This window comes from Apteryx mantelli, chromosome 2 (genome assembly GCF_036417845.1).
Source record: "Apteryx mantelli isolate bAptMan1 chromosome 2, bAptMan1.hap1, whole genome shotgun sequence".
NCBI classification, from domain to species: domain Eukaryota; kingdom Metazoa; phylum Chordata; class Aves; order Apterygiformes; family Apterygidae; genus Apteryx; species Apteryx mantelli.
Genome location: NC_089979.1, coordinates 73965620 through 73982364, shown reverse-complemented (window position 1 = coordinate 73982364; position 16745 = coordinate 73965620). Strand labels below are relative to the sequence as shown.

The 16745-nt window shown below is 39.5% G+C and overlaps 1 protein-coding gene across 1 annotated transcript in view; it reads right to left on the bottom strand.

Annotated features, from left to right (window-relative positions):
- Positions 1-13392, bottom strand: part of RNF144B (ring finger protein 144B) — a 54087-nt gene extending 40695 nt beyond the window's left edge. The window contains exon 1 of the mRNA XM_013940035.2: positions 13266-13392. The gene's annotated coding sequence lies outside the window, so the exon portion shown is untranslated. The remainder of the gene's footprint in view (positions 1-13265) is intronic.
- Positions 13393-16745: the final 3353 nt, after the last annotated feature.

Sequence of the window (16745 nt, the reverse complement as noted above, 5' to 3'; positions counted from 1 at the left end):
CTCATTTAGGATAGAATCCCCAATAAAGCAAGAAATGTATCATTAAAAGTTGAGCAAACTGGAATACAGCACATAGCTCCTCACAGAAGCTCCTTGAACAACAATAAAGGCTCATGAGATATTATGGAATAAGGATAAACACATCTCAGGGACACTCTAACCTGGAGTAAGATACTAGACTAAATTCTGCACCAGTAGAAACAGTGGCAATGAAGGGTCAAACTGGCCCCACTGTGTGTGTAAACACTCAGGACTTGTAAAAACCAAAGATCCAAATTTTCCCATACTTCTGTGAGCTATGTACATGCACACACATACACAGATGACATTCCTTTTACGTTGCACATAACTTCCAGGAAATGGGACATATTTCCTCAAATTGTATGCCTCCCACCTTATAAGGAAAAGTTCTGTAAGAACACTCTCCTTTCCATATCTCTGATATTAACAGTGTTGGTGCTATCGGATAAGGCATGAGCAGAAATTTGAATGGATGTGGATGAACTAGATGGAGTCAGTCCTAGGAGAGTGTCAACTGCATAGTCACCAGGAATGCAATTTGCTGAGTGCTCAATACTGTCAATGTTTCTGTTCTGTTCAACTGCCTGCAGACACTTTTGCTTTGTCTCTGGGAGGTGACAAAGCTTCATGCTTTCACATAGCACTGAAATGTCTCAACAACACCCATATGCAAGAAAACATAAAAGCATACTTAAAACAGATGAAAAAGGCCATTGGGATGGGAGGATAAGTACGGGCAGAAACGCTAACAGGAAAATAGTAGAGCTTTTGAGGATAAAAGAAAAAAAACACAACAAAAGCATTGGAGGGGTACAGAATTTGTTCACTTGACATCAGGCTTCCTGACACCAGGCTGTCCATTTTTTTGTTTTGGAAAATACTGCCTGACAGCAAATATCTACTGTGCCTGCTTCCGGGGAGTTACCAGTGGCAAATCTTCATTCTAGTGTCCTAAAGTGGAGACTATTAACCACCACAAATATGCTGAATGGGCTACATTTATTCCTGTGGGTACAGGACAGTACAGGTTATAGCATTGGTCATGTTTTGTGGCCACTCCACGTCAAGAGATGAGACAGAGACACATACATCCCCCTTGGGAAGGGCTTTCAGTGTCTATACCATTGAAATCCCTTCAAGGTACTCACTGTTCACATGAAAGGACAGATGTTTCAAACTGCATCCTCAAGTGCTCCATGGATAGATGTTAAAAATTGATGTAACCTAGGGCTAAAGCTTTCCCTGTGAACATGCACTGTAAGGTAACATCCTTGTCACAATCATACAAACAAACTTAAGACTCACATAAGTCTGCCCAGGTGCCTCAAACCAAGATTACCAGGCTCAAAGAACAAAAGTTCCTCTGTATGTGTGATGGAGCAAACAAGCCACAAGTACCCTAAACTGCAACATCAGAATGACATTGTCTATTGTGCCTGCAATCAAGTCATGATACTCAGCCAAAAAAAAAAAAAAAGGTGTATGAACATGACCTTCACCACTTAGAAACATCACAAAAAGTCATGAAAGCCGCCTGTGCTGCTGCTGGAGGAGAATGAACAGATTATATTCAGCATAAGTCATCCTTCCATTTTTCACATACTGCTTCCAATAACAACAGCAGCATTCTTAGAGAAGCTAATTCAAGCCTTGTGTTTGCAAACAATTCTGCTGAAATTAGTTGAGTTCTATGCTTTTAGCTCTATGCTGAGTTTAAAGGAAGTCAGGAAATGCACAAACATGAGATACATTGCTCTAGGAAATACTCACTGGATGGAAAGGTTGCTGTATGTGTTTTCCCTTGTAACAAAACCATCGATAATATAAAATAGATGAATTTTTTCATGGGAATATTTTTCATGGGAGCACTCAGAGGTTGCATTTACATGGCAGAATACACAGCTCTGCGATACTAAGGAGAGCTTAGGTTATTTAGACACTTCAGCAGAAGCATGGAGAAGTGAGCAGGGGAAAGCACAGAGCGCTCTGGCCCTGCCCTCATGCCGACACCCAGCAGACACCTGTGATGCATCTTCATAGCTCTGAGAGCAGCCAAAGCCCAAGCTGCCTACAGACCCCAGTTACCCTCATACAGGCAGCTTTCACAGAAGGGATCCACATGACAACTTCACATTACTGCAGAAACAGGGAAGAAATCTGCAGGAATGTATCCCAAAAAGAGGGATGTGCCATGTCCAGCCCAGCCACCCTGTGTGCTAGCGCACCCCTGAGCCCATCCTGTGGGGCAGGGTAGGCCCTGACAGTCCCCTCTGCCCCAGGACCTATGGGCTTGCCATAAACCAGCACCGGATATAGACTTGTATACACATCATGGGATAATAAAGAGGTTTGGGGTTAGATTTAAGGTCATTTAGGGCCTAACACATGATATAGTACTTCCCTATTTTATAAAAATCATTTTAGTATCAAAACAAAAGTACTTACAGCACCTGTGCTTAAGTTCCTATGTGATGTACCAGGATTCACTCAACTTTCCTGGAGAAACATTTGCAAACACTGCAGTTGTTTCTCATACCTTAGAGATTTTTGGAGTACTCCATCCATTATGAAATGGCCTCAATATAATGTGAAAATGTGTTTTGATATAGTTTAACTCAGCATCATATTTTGTTTTCTGTAACTAAGGTTACCCCTTAAAAAAAGAAAAAAATATAAGAAAACTACCTGAAAAATGTAAGTGTTCAAAACCAATCCTAAAAATCAGGCCTTTGGGGAAAAAGGAATAATTATAGAAAAATTTTAAAAATAAAACAAAGTAGTATTAAGATTATGGGGTCAGATCACAGAAGATATAAGCTGAGCTATGAAATTAGGACATGTGAAAACAGCTGACAAACCCACATGGTACTCGCAATTTCAACAAAACTGAATCATCCATACCAGTTTTAGTAATAAGTCCTTGGCTGTCCTGTCTCTCAAGACAATGTTTTCAAAATTCACTTTTAAGGCAGCTTCTCTAAAATCATCAGTTCTGCACAAAGAATAGACCCAAATCAAGCATACTATTACTTTTGTGTTCTAATCAATTGGACCCTAAACCACAATGCATTAATTTCTCCTTCTTGTGATAGGCACTGCCTACACAGAGGTACCTATCTAGTCCATACAGCATTATTTATCAAGCACTGATTCAGTAAGGCTATAAAATATACAATAAAAGTTCCAATTTAGGAAACCTTCCATATTCAAAAAGGACATTTAATCACGTGTTTAAGTGCTCCTGTGTATCAAAGTCTGAATGTTTTTCTTTTGCAATAAGATCATGAATGAGTTACACAAGTGCTGTGGTCTCAAAAAAGCAATGAGATCCATGGATAGAAGGTCTAATTTTAAATACACTTTTTAATATATTCAGAATTACTGTTTTACATCTACGCCTTAATGCAGCAACCAAGCCAATGACCTGATTACAAGTACATATAAAAGAAACACAATTTTGGATTACCATAAAATGTTGCTAAGCTGAAGTATTAGAGAGAATGAAAGTCATTCAATATCTGTTCTCTTTGAGCAGGACTTTAAAAAGTCAGATGTATAATTTTTCATGCTAGCCTTTTGCACTGTAAAATTTTTATTTTAGGAAAACTTGTTTAAAGAACAAGCAGCCTAAGTAAACATGCTGTCTGGTACATGAGAACACACCGAGGGCAGTTTCTCTCACTTGTTTTCATTGGAATGCCTGGAAAAAGTATGAGCCCTTGAGCTGCTGTTCAAGAAGCACTGGCCTTATGAAGTATTTTCATATCATGCTAGCAACTGAAAAAATAAATATATAAAACACTTTGAAAGGAACGTAGTTAGTGAGAAGGCTCTTGAACAAAAAAATGTAAGGGACTTAGACTGCACTAATTAAGGATATCCTCCAGCTTCCTGCCAGGTATTTTTATAGTAATATTTTCAGATGCCTAAAGCACTTATTGAACAGCTTCCCAAATCTCACATGTATCCAATAATTCCAAAACATTCTAATAATCAAAAGGTTGTTAGGGCACATGTAAATCACAACACTCCACAACTCTGTGAGGCACACTTGTAGGGCAACCCTGCCTCTCCACTGAACCATACTACTCCAAGACAGAAATAACTTGGAAACTTTACAGCACCAGTCTTTCACTGCAACTTCTAGCAACCCTATGCCAGTTCCTCCTCAGAAGGAAAGGTCCTTGCAAGAGGACCATGAATATTAACTGAATATAATAAACCAATTCCACCCCCCCCCCCCGAAACAGATATGACTCATTGCAATCGTGGAAATCCTTTATGTGTTTCCTTGCAACACTACTTTGGAATAAGTGAGAGGGAAAAAAAAAAGTGGGTGCTTTTTCCCCTCCATTCCTAAAAAGCAGAGGAGTCAAAAGAAAGGGACTCCAATTGCTAATGGTAAAATAAATGCTGTTATTCTCAGCTGACAGACAGCTAGGAGAAGCACTTTCAGATCACTTTCTCATAAAGTCTAAAAAAGAAATAATGCAGTCTGTCAGTAAACCAAAATACATAAACAAAGCATGGTATTTGTATCTTCTCAATCCTGACATGAAACACAATGGCAATATTCACTGAATCTGTGAGGACAGAAGTAAGCCTTTCTGCTGGTGATGAGGTCAGATAATCATATCACAAAAGCCACTAACTTCACTCAGTTCTCCCAGAACTGTGCTTGAACTAGGACATATCTAAATTCAAGATACAGCACAGTTGACACTGGCAGGCCTGAAAGCAACAGACCAAATGCTCCCTGCATCAGACCTACTGCACATGAGCCTTGGGCATGCTCATGAGCATCAAGCTGGGCACAACCCAGATGCATCAAACTTAATATGCCTGAGCAGCTTGATGGTGCAGCCTGCTTGCAGCAGGCTATCATAATATGCCTGGTCTCACAGACAGTCAATAGCAAAATTCCCCTAAAGTCCTATATTTACCTGGACAGTCACAGAGCTATGGAATGTTGATCAGCACAAAATGCAGTGAAACAGGCAAATTGCTGCTATACAACAGAACCTGTGTATTTTGGCATCAAAAATTTCCAAATATTTCCAAAACACAAAGAAACAAATTTTACTGAGCGTAATTCCAAGTATTAGTTACCAGAGTAAGATTAGACTCTGAAGCTTATCTAAATAACACCCCTATTCCTAATGATACTATGCAACATCTGTTAATGCTAAGCTACAAGGAATTTCTATCCAAACTACTTTGGTGTACTTTATTTGTAATTTCCTGTTGACAAAAGGTGACATACTACTACTTAAAAAAAAAAAAAAAACACTCTTCATGCCATTAATGACAAAAGCAAGTGGTAGGTAGGTCTTGTTTGTTGACCACATGAAGGCTTTTGGTAATTGTAGCATAGTAAAAGGAATTGAGCTCTTGAGAAGTCAAGCAGGTTGGTAACTTGGCTAAATGTCCTAACAGAAACAGGAATAGGAAGTTTAATGTAACAATTTACCTTTGACACAGAAAAAGAAACATTTATTTTTGTTAACTGGGTAACAAAACCTTGGGATATGTTAACTCCTTGAGATGGAATATTTATAGTTTAGAATAGGGTGTTTTCAGAAGATGTGTTTGGAGAGAGCAGTGCTCTGACTGCAAGGTAGGGCAGGCAGGAGAGTGCTGCTGCAGGGAGACCAGCTCCTACAGTCCAAGAAAGCAGAGACCAGAGCCAAAGCCAGGTCTCAAAGGTGAGAGCAAGAAACTTCTTAGGGCCAAAAAGTGTGCAGAATTTGCCACAGCCCAAAGAACCACTGAGCTGACCAAGCCAATAAAAGAGATCCCCCATGGAATCATGGAATAACAACATATATTACAAATATTTAATGTAACACCATATATTGAAAAAATAACATATCTGGATATTTATTTTTAGAAGGCACTGCTCAAGGAATGTTTTTTTTAAAGCTTGCCATAAGGTGATACCTTTAATATCTCTGTCATTTCATTCTGTCAGGCCTAGAAAACCGTGAGCTTATAAGATTATCCTCTTATGATCTTGTTTATTACAAGCATCAAAAAAAGCACTTTTACACCATTTTAGATTTACATGAATAGAAGCTAAGTTCATTTTCCTTTTATAAGAATTTTTGCATGACTGCTCAGTGAATTGAACTAACAGGTACAATGTTTTAGTTTGAACACCATGTTCATCTCTAATGTCAGATTAGATAGGGTCAAGGTAACTAAAATAAAAAAGTGAAAACACTGAAACACTGAAAACTGTCTGTGATCCAAACACATTTCAATGACTTAGAAGGTTGCGGGGAGGAAGAAAGGAGGCCATTGTCCAGTGGTAGCTTTCAAGTTTTAGCTACAATGCCATTCAGTGAATCAAAGATTTGGAGTCAGGTTTGAAGATTAGACCATGGGGAAGTCACTATGGCCAATATATGCATTTTCCATTAAGAAAACAACATATCTAACTAATGACTATGCTGGAGTTTGATGAGAAGCAATATATGGTCGTTAAGAAGCAATAACACAGGACTGGCCCTAATATGAGTAGATTGTTTTGAAACTACTAAACACTTCTACTTACTGAAGCAACTGACATTGCTCCTCACAACCACTTATTAAGTTACTCCAAGTGTATCCCTAGACCATTCCTCTCCCAGTTTCTTGAGAGACAGGAGCCCTACCAAAGTAGGCTGCAATAGGGAACAAAGAAAGGACAGAGCACTGCGTGAATCCCAGCTGTGGCCAAATCTGCAGAGGCAAAAAAGGGAAATAAACTCTAGTAACAATCCCCTAAGTCTCTCTGCTCATCCTCTCAATATCCGAGTTTGCTCCCCCTCTTTGCCACCCACCTGCTGGAAGAGCGATGAGCGCAGCATACCAGGGCACAGCTCCTTAGAGCAGTCTGGCACATGCGCCTCCTTTTACACTGCCTGTTGCCCCAGCTCGTCCCCACCAACTCCAAGGTGCAGCGCTCGAGGTACCCGCCTCGTTAAACAGGATGCTGTGAGCGCTGGGCACTTCCAACCTCTGATAGGCTTCACATACACCATACTAGCAAAAGGTGCAAACTGTGCTAGAATAACATAATAGCTTCAATTGCAATTAGCCTTATACTCCTGACTAAGTTTAACAGCTACATATTTTTCAATTGCCCATATATGCCCATTTTATATAAACAAACATCTTTAAAAGAGCATGATCTTTTTTGCTCTGCATCTCATTAACTATGTAGGAGAAATCTGATATTTTCTTAAACTTTAGTCAAAAAGCTTGACAGCAGCTCAGCAGGGTTGGGCTGACAACAATGCATATCCTGCAATGCAATGATGTTTCATTGCTACCTTGTCCTCTCCCATCTGACTTTCTGCATCCACCTTCTGTCCCCATGTTTCTGTCTGTAAGCACTCACAAAAAGGCTTTTTGCCTGTACAGTGTCAAGCATAAGGGACACAGTATGTTTCTAAGAACCCTACGCAACCACTTAGAAATCCAGATGCCATTGCAAGACAAATAATAAAATACAAGTGTGCCTCAAATGGAGTTAGAGGTTTGCATTCGTCATTCTCTCTAACTCCAGATTTCAACCTTTACTATAGAAATAACTTCAGAGGAGAACAGAAAGTTATACGCAAGTAAGATTTCAGTCTTGAGAGCCTTAACATCTTTAACAATTGGTTAGTCCCTACAAGATCTTAGCCAACAAAGTCTTAGTCCTGCCAATGGGAGTGCTCCCAACAGCTCCAATGGGCCTCCTTATGTGAGGGAAGATAAGCAACTAGGAATAGTTGCAGAAAGCTGCCCTACCTACAGGCACTCAGAAAAATGAGCATCTAGAACATTGCACTGAAAAAAATTCATAGCCATGCTATGCTGTAAGAGGAAAATCTTACAGAAACCATATCTTTCTGGTAGCTGATCCTTTAATTATGACCATAACAACTAATGGCTCAGAAGTAGGCATTTTGTCAACTTTGTTAAATAATTAGGAAAAGGAGTTATGGTAAGAGTTCTTTACTTCTCCTCTACCCTTCTCCCCGCAACCGCATGTTTCCTTCATTTGTTGGCCCATCATCCCAAAATGTGGGAAGCTAAGTCACCAAGGGGGTTGAAACTGGTCAAGCCATGTACACTACTTGGGTATTTGCAATAAAAACATTGACCAATCCAAAAAAACCCATGCTCTTAAAGTAGTATCAGCTAAATTTAATATATATGGCTTTGACTTCACTCCTGGCAAAGGTCATGACCCTCCTTCCCCCAAATTCTCCCTGGAGAGTGTAGATGGAGACTCTCTACCACTGAATTCATCGGCAGAGCTGTGAAGAGGCCAAGAAGGTGCAACATTGCATCGTCTCAGTTGTGCAAAACTTCAGCAAGTAAGTTCCTGCTGGCCCTGCAGGTGTTATCTTAGCCCTGTACTGTGGAAATGCCACTGGGAAGGGTTCCAGGGTCAGCGGTCAGCTGAGAGTCCTTCACTCTCAAAGAGCTTCAACTGAGTGCAATAGTAAATAGCCCACAGAACCTGATAGTTTTCCCTAAAAGAAAAAGACTACATTTTCCCCAAAACTATAGTGACTACATCTTTGTAACCTTCTTTTGGGGGGGGGGGAGGGGTAAGGAAAGGGGGGGGAAAAACACCTCATTTTCCTTCACCTTCTCCCCACCTCCACCCATCAGAGCACTTCCAAATTAAACACAGGCAGAACACATGAACCTTCCCATCCACTACTCAGAAGTAACGAGTGTCAGCCCGGGCTTCACAATTTCTGCTTAATCCTGGAATTTTATTTGCATGCAAATAATTAGCCTATACAGCAGCTGTCATTAAATGCATTTTTTTTCTATGTACATAGGGGTTTGGAATAAGTAGTTTGGAAAGATTTGCAGCTATATATACACAAGACCAAGGAATTCATCCCTAAGCCACAGCAATATATACACTACATAAAAGCATAAGTAAAGGCAGCCCCAAAGGACCCATTTCAGCCCCTGAATGTATGGGTACAGCTCCCCTATTGCAATGACTTCTCCTTTTTGCAAACATACAGTGCATGTAAGGGTTTTCAGATCTGCACATTTACTCACTGGCAGTCTGAAGATACAATATCTTGTACAACCAAACATGAATATCAAAGCATCTGTCAGACACCCAGACAGAATCCACTCTCTGAGTAATGACTCACATCTTACACTTTCCCTCCTCTCATCATTATTACAGCAAAGTAAAAGGTAGAAAAGCTTGCAACAGATGCAGACCTTTTCAATTAAAGGGGAGGAATGTAAGCATGACAGTACAATGGTATTTTTCTCCTTCTTGTAAAAAGTAATTCTGAACTCTGTTTATGTCTCCTAATCAGCATCTCCTGTCTCTCCTTCAGACAAAAAGACAGTGTGTGAAACAACTCCCCATTGCTGGTGTGTCTACAATGAGCAGTTACAGCATCATGCTGATGTGTTCTAGCATGCATAATCCCCCCCACACACAAGCTGGACTTTTCCAAGGCAATGTGCTGGCCATAGTTTTCACAGACAGCACCTCTTGACTCCACCATCCTCACTGACATCAGCTCCAGACCAACATCAAAAAAAAAAAGACTTATCCCTGTTCTGGAGCCTCATACATAGTCCCACTCTGACTCACTCTATTGCTCCTATTTATGGTCTTTGAAGTCTGTCAGAAGGGTACAGCATTTCTCTAGGTTTTATATAAACATAATTAAAAAAAAAAAAAGAGTCCCTTGAATACAACATGTCTGGAACTGCCTTACTTGAGGGAGGTTAACAATTCTATAGATTGAGCCAGATTCACATGGCTCAAATCATTGTACCTACTGCTGGTTGTCTTTGGGACTTGGGAGACACTGACTCTGTTGGAAACACGAGACACAAGAACACTTTTAGGTTCCATCATCAAGTGTCCCAAATTCCACTCAAGTTAAAACTGCACTTGCAGGCACCAAAAACATTCAAAGAATCAGGTAAGGTGATGGCACTTCTAATTACAGTACTTGTCTGACTCCTGTGCTTAACCAAGGTATTTTCCCTTGGAGGCTGAGCAGATTCCCCTAGAAATACAGTAAAAAACACCCAGATCTCAGGCAAACCATAACCTTTTCTAGAACAAGGGGAACCAGGAGTGGGGAACGGTTACGTCATTGTGGGCAAGTATCTATATATGCAAAGAAATCTAAGAAATTGCATCAGTAAAGTATTTCATATATAGCTACATTTTTCATTTGAAAGTGTGCTTGCAACACATTTAACCTAGTCATGCTCTCATGCTTTGAAATTTCCATTCAGCAATGTTGCAATCAGCTCTGCTCCTCACAGAAGGAAAAGGAGTTGGAGAAGTCCCACTTCAGTAGGAAGCGCAGGATGAAGTCCTTTGTAATTTGATATCTTATCTTTTTTTAATGAGTGTTTTAATATCTGCTAACAAAGATCTGTTTTATGAAAGTGCCCACTCGGTTCCCACTGAGCTGAAACCATTTACAAGAGTCACAGAGAAAATTTACTGAATACTATTTTTTTACTGATCAGCACAAAGTTATTTGGCACAAGCACCTCTGTAAATATTTGTCCAAGACTGGGTAAATTTGCAATGTATGATGGCCCTCAGACTTGATCTTCTCTGTTGAGTGAAGAGGATCATAGTCTAGCACTGGAGCTCAGCTGTGCTTCAGCAGAAACACAAAATAATAGAAGTCAAGCTTAGTACCATTGCTCTCTCTCTCTTAGGATCTGTTCTTTTTTGTTTTGTTCCCCTTCACAAACAAAAAGATGATTATTTTTAAGAGATGGAATGAATATAAGATTATTCTTGGCTGTTCTGGGTAATAAAGTTTGTGAAGTGCATTACACATGGCTTGACTTTGGCATGGGGAAGCTGGCAGCAGAGGGGGGAACTGTACCCATGTCCCGGGGAGCACTCAGGGGAAGAGAACAGATTTGGAATCCTTCTCAGCCTCATGAAAATACAGGTCTGTTTTGATACGTGCAAGGAGGTCCAGTGGACTCAGTTCATGGTGACGCTGGCAGCCTGCCACAGTATTTTGTTCACATGTGCTTGTGACATCCACAGGCCTAAAGCTGTAATTATGGTCTCAGGTTTCACAATACTACCAGCCCAGGAGATATTTATGGATCCAGTATGTATGATCTATAGGCATTGTGTACTTTCAGACACATCTAAGAAAGCTCCCTGCTCTAGAAGAGGGACAGCGAGTCTTTAGAAGTTTAAGCTACCCAACAAAGCAACATACTCCACTGGGACTCACCACTAAAAGTCACTGAAGGGTCTGGACAGGGTGGATTACAAGCATAGGACTCAAACTTATGCCACAGATATTATCAGAGGTGTACTAATGAAAACTGGGAACTAGGTTAAGTATGAGCACTGCTTGTTTTCCTGTAAAGTGACTTGCTTCCTTCCACAGTTGCATTTTAAACTTATTAAGATCATAGTAAGGACAAATTACTGTCTTCCTCCAACAGAAGGGAAAGGTCAGGTAACCACTTTCAGGTTATTTTTTATTTAGTTATTTTTACAAAGCTTAGGAAGCATTAGGTAATAGTGCAGTCCAAGAACCTCACTAGAGGGAAACAACTCCATATTGTTGGCTATTTATATTACTAACTTTTACTCCAAAGTATACCACCACACAAACAAAATCACTAAAATGTCACCACTTGGGAGAAAGAGGACAGTAACTGGCAACAAGGAACATGCAGAATACAGTTCAACGTGGGGAACATAAACCACACAGTCAAATGCTATTTCTACATGAAGTTGAGGAAGGTTTCCATGCCCTTGTAAGAGCAGATGGCACTTTGTGTTAAATACCCCCATCATACAGTAAGATGAATGGGACAAAAGGAGTCTGATTCTTGTCATACTGGCTTGGCCTTGGAATAGCTCCAGTTTATTTTGAAAAGGAATACCTCCCACTTTACCACAGCTTTAGACACTCTGCAAACACATTCTTCTTAATATATAACCTAAAGAATTGTTTCCAACAGTGTAACTACAGCAAATCCCTTTTCAATGTACTATTTTTTTCCCCCCCAATGTAGCTTACGTTCGCAGAAAGGTTTCAGCCACTTTCATATTATGACAACCCATACACCCACTCATATTTTCAGGCATAGACAAGTCCTAAGCAGGAGGAGAACTGGGCCAATGTATTTGTTTTGGAAAATATTTAAGGACAGGATTTTGAAACTTCTGTTTCCAGAAACATTTGTATTCCAAACCGAAAGCTTGCCCTTAACCAAGAGCATTTGCCCTTCAGTCTGAGAGTAGCCAAGCATATCATGTTACTGTGCCTACTCACAGTCAGTTGTAAAGCTGCACAGCTGTATTTCAGTCATGGCCTATATCTGCACTAAAATTCACTTCAAAAGCATTCAGTGTCTATTTACCAAGAGGATGGGAAGTTACACTACACTGTTTCCTTAACTATAGTCCTTTTAAGTATTTTACTACTTATACTACTCCATGAAGGAGGACATTTGATATAACTGTAGGAAGCAGAATACCTTTACAGAAAATAGAGAGGCTTATAATAAGCCAGAGTGAAACATCTTTATTACTGAAGCAGCCTGGTACTGCGAAAGCCTTAAATTGAGAAAGAGAAAGCAGTATGAATGTACCATTAAACATGCAATTTTCTGTTCTATTTAGTGTTTAAAAATAAATAATAATAATAATAATGCACACTAGGAAATAAACATATTGTACATTTAGTACATGCTTACTTAAACTCCATAACCCTAAACCCTGAACAGATTAGAAGTGCACATTAGCACTTATCATACAGATCAGCGTATTTTTCCTTTACAATATCAGCTGCACAATACTGGGACATAAGAAATGCCTTTAAAACAGGAAGAAATCTGTACATTTCAAACTCAGACTCCCGCAGCTTAATCAAATGTGTTTTCAGTATGAAGTGAGTTCTTGTATTTAAGCTACAACAGATATATGACTGATAGTATGCCATCTTAGCAACTGCTTTTCACAGAGATATGTCTTAATACTGCAGCATTTTCAAACACTTCATGCAGATATTCCTTTAAAAGTTACACTGACAAAACTATTTTCACCCTTTTGGAAAATACTTGATGACTATTTAATTTTCTGTGTCTTTAATAGTCTGGACTCCAATATTTCCTTTTTGTCTCAGTTCTAAGCACCACACAGTTAAAGATTTTAGCCAAACCACATGCTTTTAAGGAAAAAATAGACAAAAAGCTATATTCCAACATACCTTGAAAGGAGAGTAGCATTCACTCCCAGCTGTTTGACTTTTCAATAGCTTTACTCACACTCCAGTGCTCCCAAGAATCATGTCACAACCACTGTAGCTTACAATCAGAAGCAGAGGCAGATTTCTCTCGCACACCCTCTTCCTCTTCTCTGCGTATCTGACAGCTGTACACTTTTTTGGACTGTAACAGGACTTGTCTCCCAACCCTTTTGCCACTCTGATAAATAATCCCCTCCTGCTATTAAGAGCATGCTGCCATTATATCTTAAAAGCACGTCACAGCTTGTATGCAGTAGCTGTGAGAAAGCTGCATTTATTTATACAGGAAGCTTGAGTACAGCACTTCCTACTTCCCATCTGAGTCTCAATTCAACTGCAGGTGATTACTTAAATCCTGTCAGATTCCAGCCAACACATACCCTAACCTTCCTATTTTGCATATCCATCCTGCTTTTAATTTTAACTCCCATCTGACCCCTGACAAGATAAAACTGAAAGAGAGAAAGCATTAAATGTGACACTCATAAAAAAAACTCTCAATTGCCGTTTAACCTGTTTTAGGATAGCAATCTGTGCAGCAGCTGACCTATTGGCAGATGATGCATGAAACATTGTTGGCTTCTGCCTATCTCCACATGTGAAAAATGTGTTCTAAAAGCAAAGTGATTGCTTCATGCTGGAGGGGAGTCAAACTCTAAACTCACAAATAGAGTATCAGTGAACTTTCAAATTTAAGTGCTTAACTGTGCTCAGCTTATTTTGTCAATATTAAATTTTGACTCCTTAAGCTATGAGTTTATGCAAAAGAGGTTAGAAATTCTGCAGTTCTGTACTCCATACTTGGGGAGAGACAGTGTGATTCGCAGGAGCAGGTATTATGCTGTATGACACCAAACCCTCAAGAAATTTTCTCTTCCTGCTATAGGAAAAGTACACACCCATCGATAAGAAGTACAGATATATCAGGGTGCAGTGGATGTAGAAAAACAGAGGAAGAAACAAGTATAGATGCTAATCTATAATTTTCTTTTTATGATAAAATAAGTTTACTTTGTGCTTTGTGCAATTATTGCTGGCATTTTGCCTTCAGTACTTTACTGTGGAGACTGATGTATAGGCATTTCTTTGGGGGTATATGGAAGCTCATAAATGAATTTCTAGTTTTTTTCAGACAATTATATTGCATCAGAAGAATTTAAGGAAATGCCAGAAAGCTGGTGCAGCTGAATTCAGCTTGCTTGCACCTATGTATTACAGCTTTGTTTGAATTATAAGATCACATACTTTTTCCCCCCTTGGAAGAAGTACAGACTTTATCAATCTACTTGACATTGGATGTTTTGTATAATTTTGTATCTGGGGAAGGAGGGTATAGTACCCAGAAAAAATATAGCCATTCCAACATGTGGAATCATGTTGATCCCTAAAGTGTTCATCAGTCAAATTAGGTCAGCTAGAGCCATATCGCAGACATTGCCACTTGAGCTAACAGAGCAATTCCCAGCAGTAATAGGCTTTCATCCTCAGCAGGGACCAGTCCTAGACAGTAGACAAAAAACACTTGGCTTCAGAGCTATGTGTTAGACTGAAGAGCAGTAGTGAAAATGTGGAATTCTGTGTTCAACTCCACAATTAGAAAAAGAATATCCTTCAATGGCTAGGTTTTTATCTTCCATCTCTTTTCCAAGTGTCAATCAACTTCAGCCTCTATCACTGTCTTTTTCATTAACTCCCCTCTCTTTTTCCTCCTTCTGTACTAGCTCTTCTTCCTGCAACTTCTACCTTTGCTACTATGCCTCCATCACGCAGGTACTTGTTAGGCAGCAGAAGAAACAGCAAGAAAAATCTTCCTGCTCTCTACTCCTGTGTCCAGTGCCACAGTCCTTCAACAGCAAAAGCACAATTATCTTAAGAAGGAGAGTGGTGAGAGAGGAAGGATGAAGGAAGTCGAGTCACTCATATGGGTGTAGGGATAACGGGAGGGTGGTCCAGAAATGGAGCAGGCGTTTCCAGGCAGTAACAAAGGCAGCAACAGCATCTGCTTTGGTACTTTCTCCTTGCTGGCCCAATAAAACAAAAACAGAAGCTTCACTGCAGTAGCCTCCAGCAGTCAGAAGAAACAACTGCAAATAAAAGCTAAGTCATCCTTCCTTCAGTTACATGATCAGACTTGCTTGCTTCCAAGGGGCCTGCTCTTTTGAATTACGAAAACTATATTAATCCATTAAAATGCTGATAAATTCTGGAAACTTCAGCTGCAAACAGCACATGATATTTTATCCAGTGTCCTACTATGTATCTCTCTGCATGAGAGTTACAATTTGACTGCACAAGAATGCAAAACTGCTGCATGTTCACAGCAATCTAATTTCCCTTAAGCATCACAGAATTGGTGAGAAATATTACAAATGTTTCTCAGGCATTTAATTTTCTGGAACATGCTAGCATGTTCAAGTTTCAAGCATTTCACTTCTAGACTAGCAATTCCTAACCCGTGGTCCCAGCTTTACATACAGGGCAATCACTCACTGATACTCTGTGGACAACTGGCTATTCCCCTGCTTTTGTCTTCGCTTCTCTGCTTACACAGGATCTTCACAGCAAAGAGGAGTCCAAGGTGACATGGTGCTGTACCAGAGGTAAGGCCATAAGCATTTGAGATGATTGACATTGATGATTCTTTTCATTACCATCACCAAAAGTTCTGAGCTGGACTGTTATGAGCTCTTCTGTCAAAATAATTTCCTTATCAGCTGTACGTCAAACTCAGGTACCTCATAATTTTACAGAAATACATCTTCTTGGCAAGCTACTTTCGTGAAGTGTTATGAGTCATGATAAAATTGCTGCTCACCTGAAATCTGTGAATCTCTCAATCCAAAATGATTAATTTCCCATTTTGGCCAACAGATAAAATAAAAAATACAGCACAGAATGTCACACAGTGCCAGTCATGTCACAAACTAATCCCTCCCCATTTAATATTTTCTTCAATCACAGTGGTACAAAGCATAATTAATTTTTTGGACACTCATAACTGACACTCTTATAAACTTGGGTGTGGGGGAATCCCTGACCTGAGATAATACATGCCAAAATGCAGAATCACAGTGAATTTTCACTTGAGTTAATAGTCTGAATAAGAGTAAAGGTTGATTTCTAAAGTTACTGTGTTATCCTTGCAGCTATTCTAAATACTTACAAAATGACTAAGCCATCCTGGCATTAACTAAAATTACTAATTAATTTATGAGGTAGTTGGGTAAAAAAGTAATAGCATGACCACTGAAAAGATCTCTCACATCCCACAAGCAGAATACCATTAACAGCAAATGAAGACACTGAGTTAGTGTAAAACTAACAAACAGTTTCATTATAATTCTCCATAAAGAACTAGGAATACCTCTGAGGGAAAAAAAAGAAATTGTCACTACACTGATTCACAACTATTCAATTAATAAGAAGGAAATAGCCCCACAA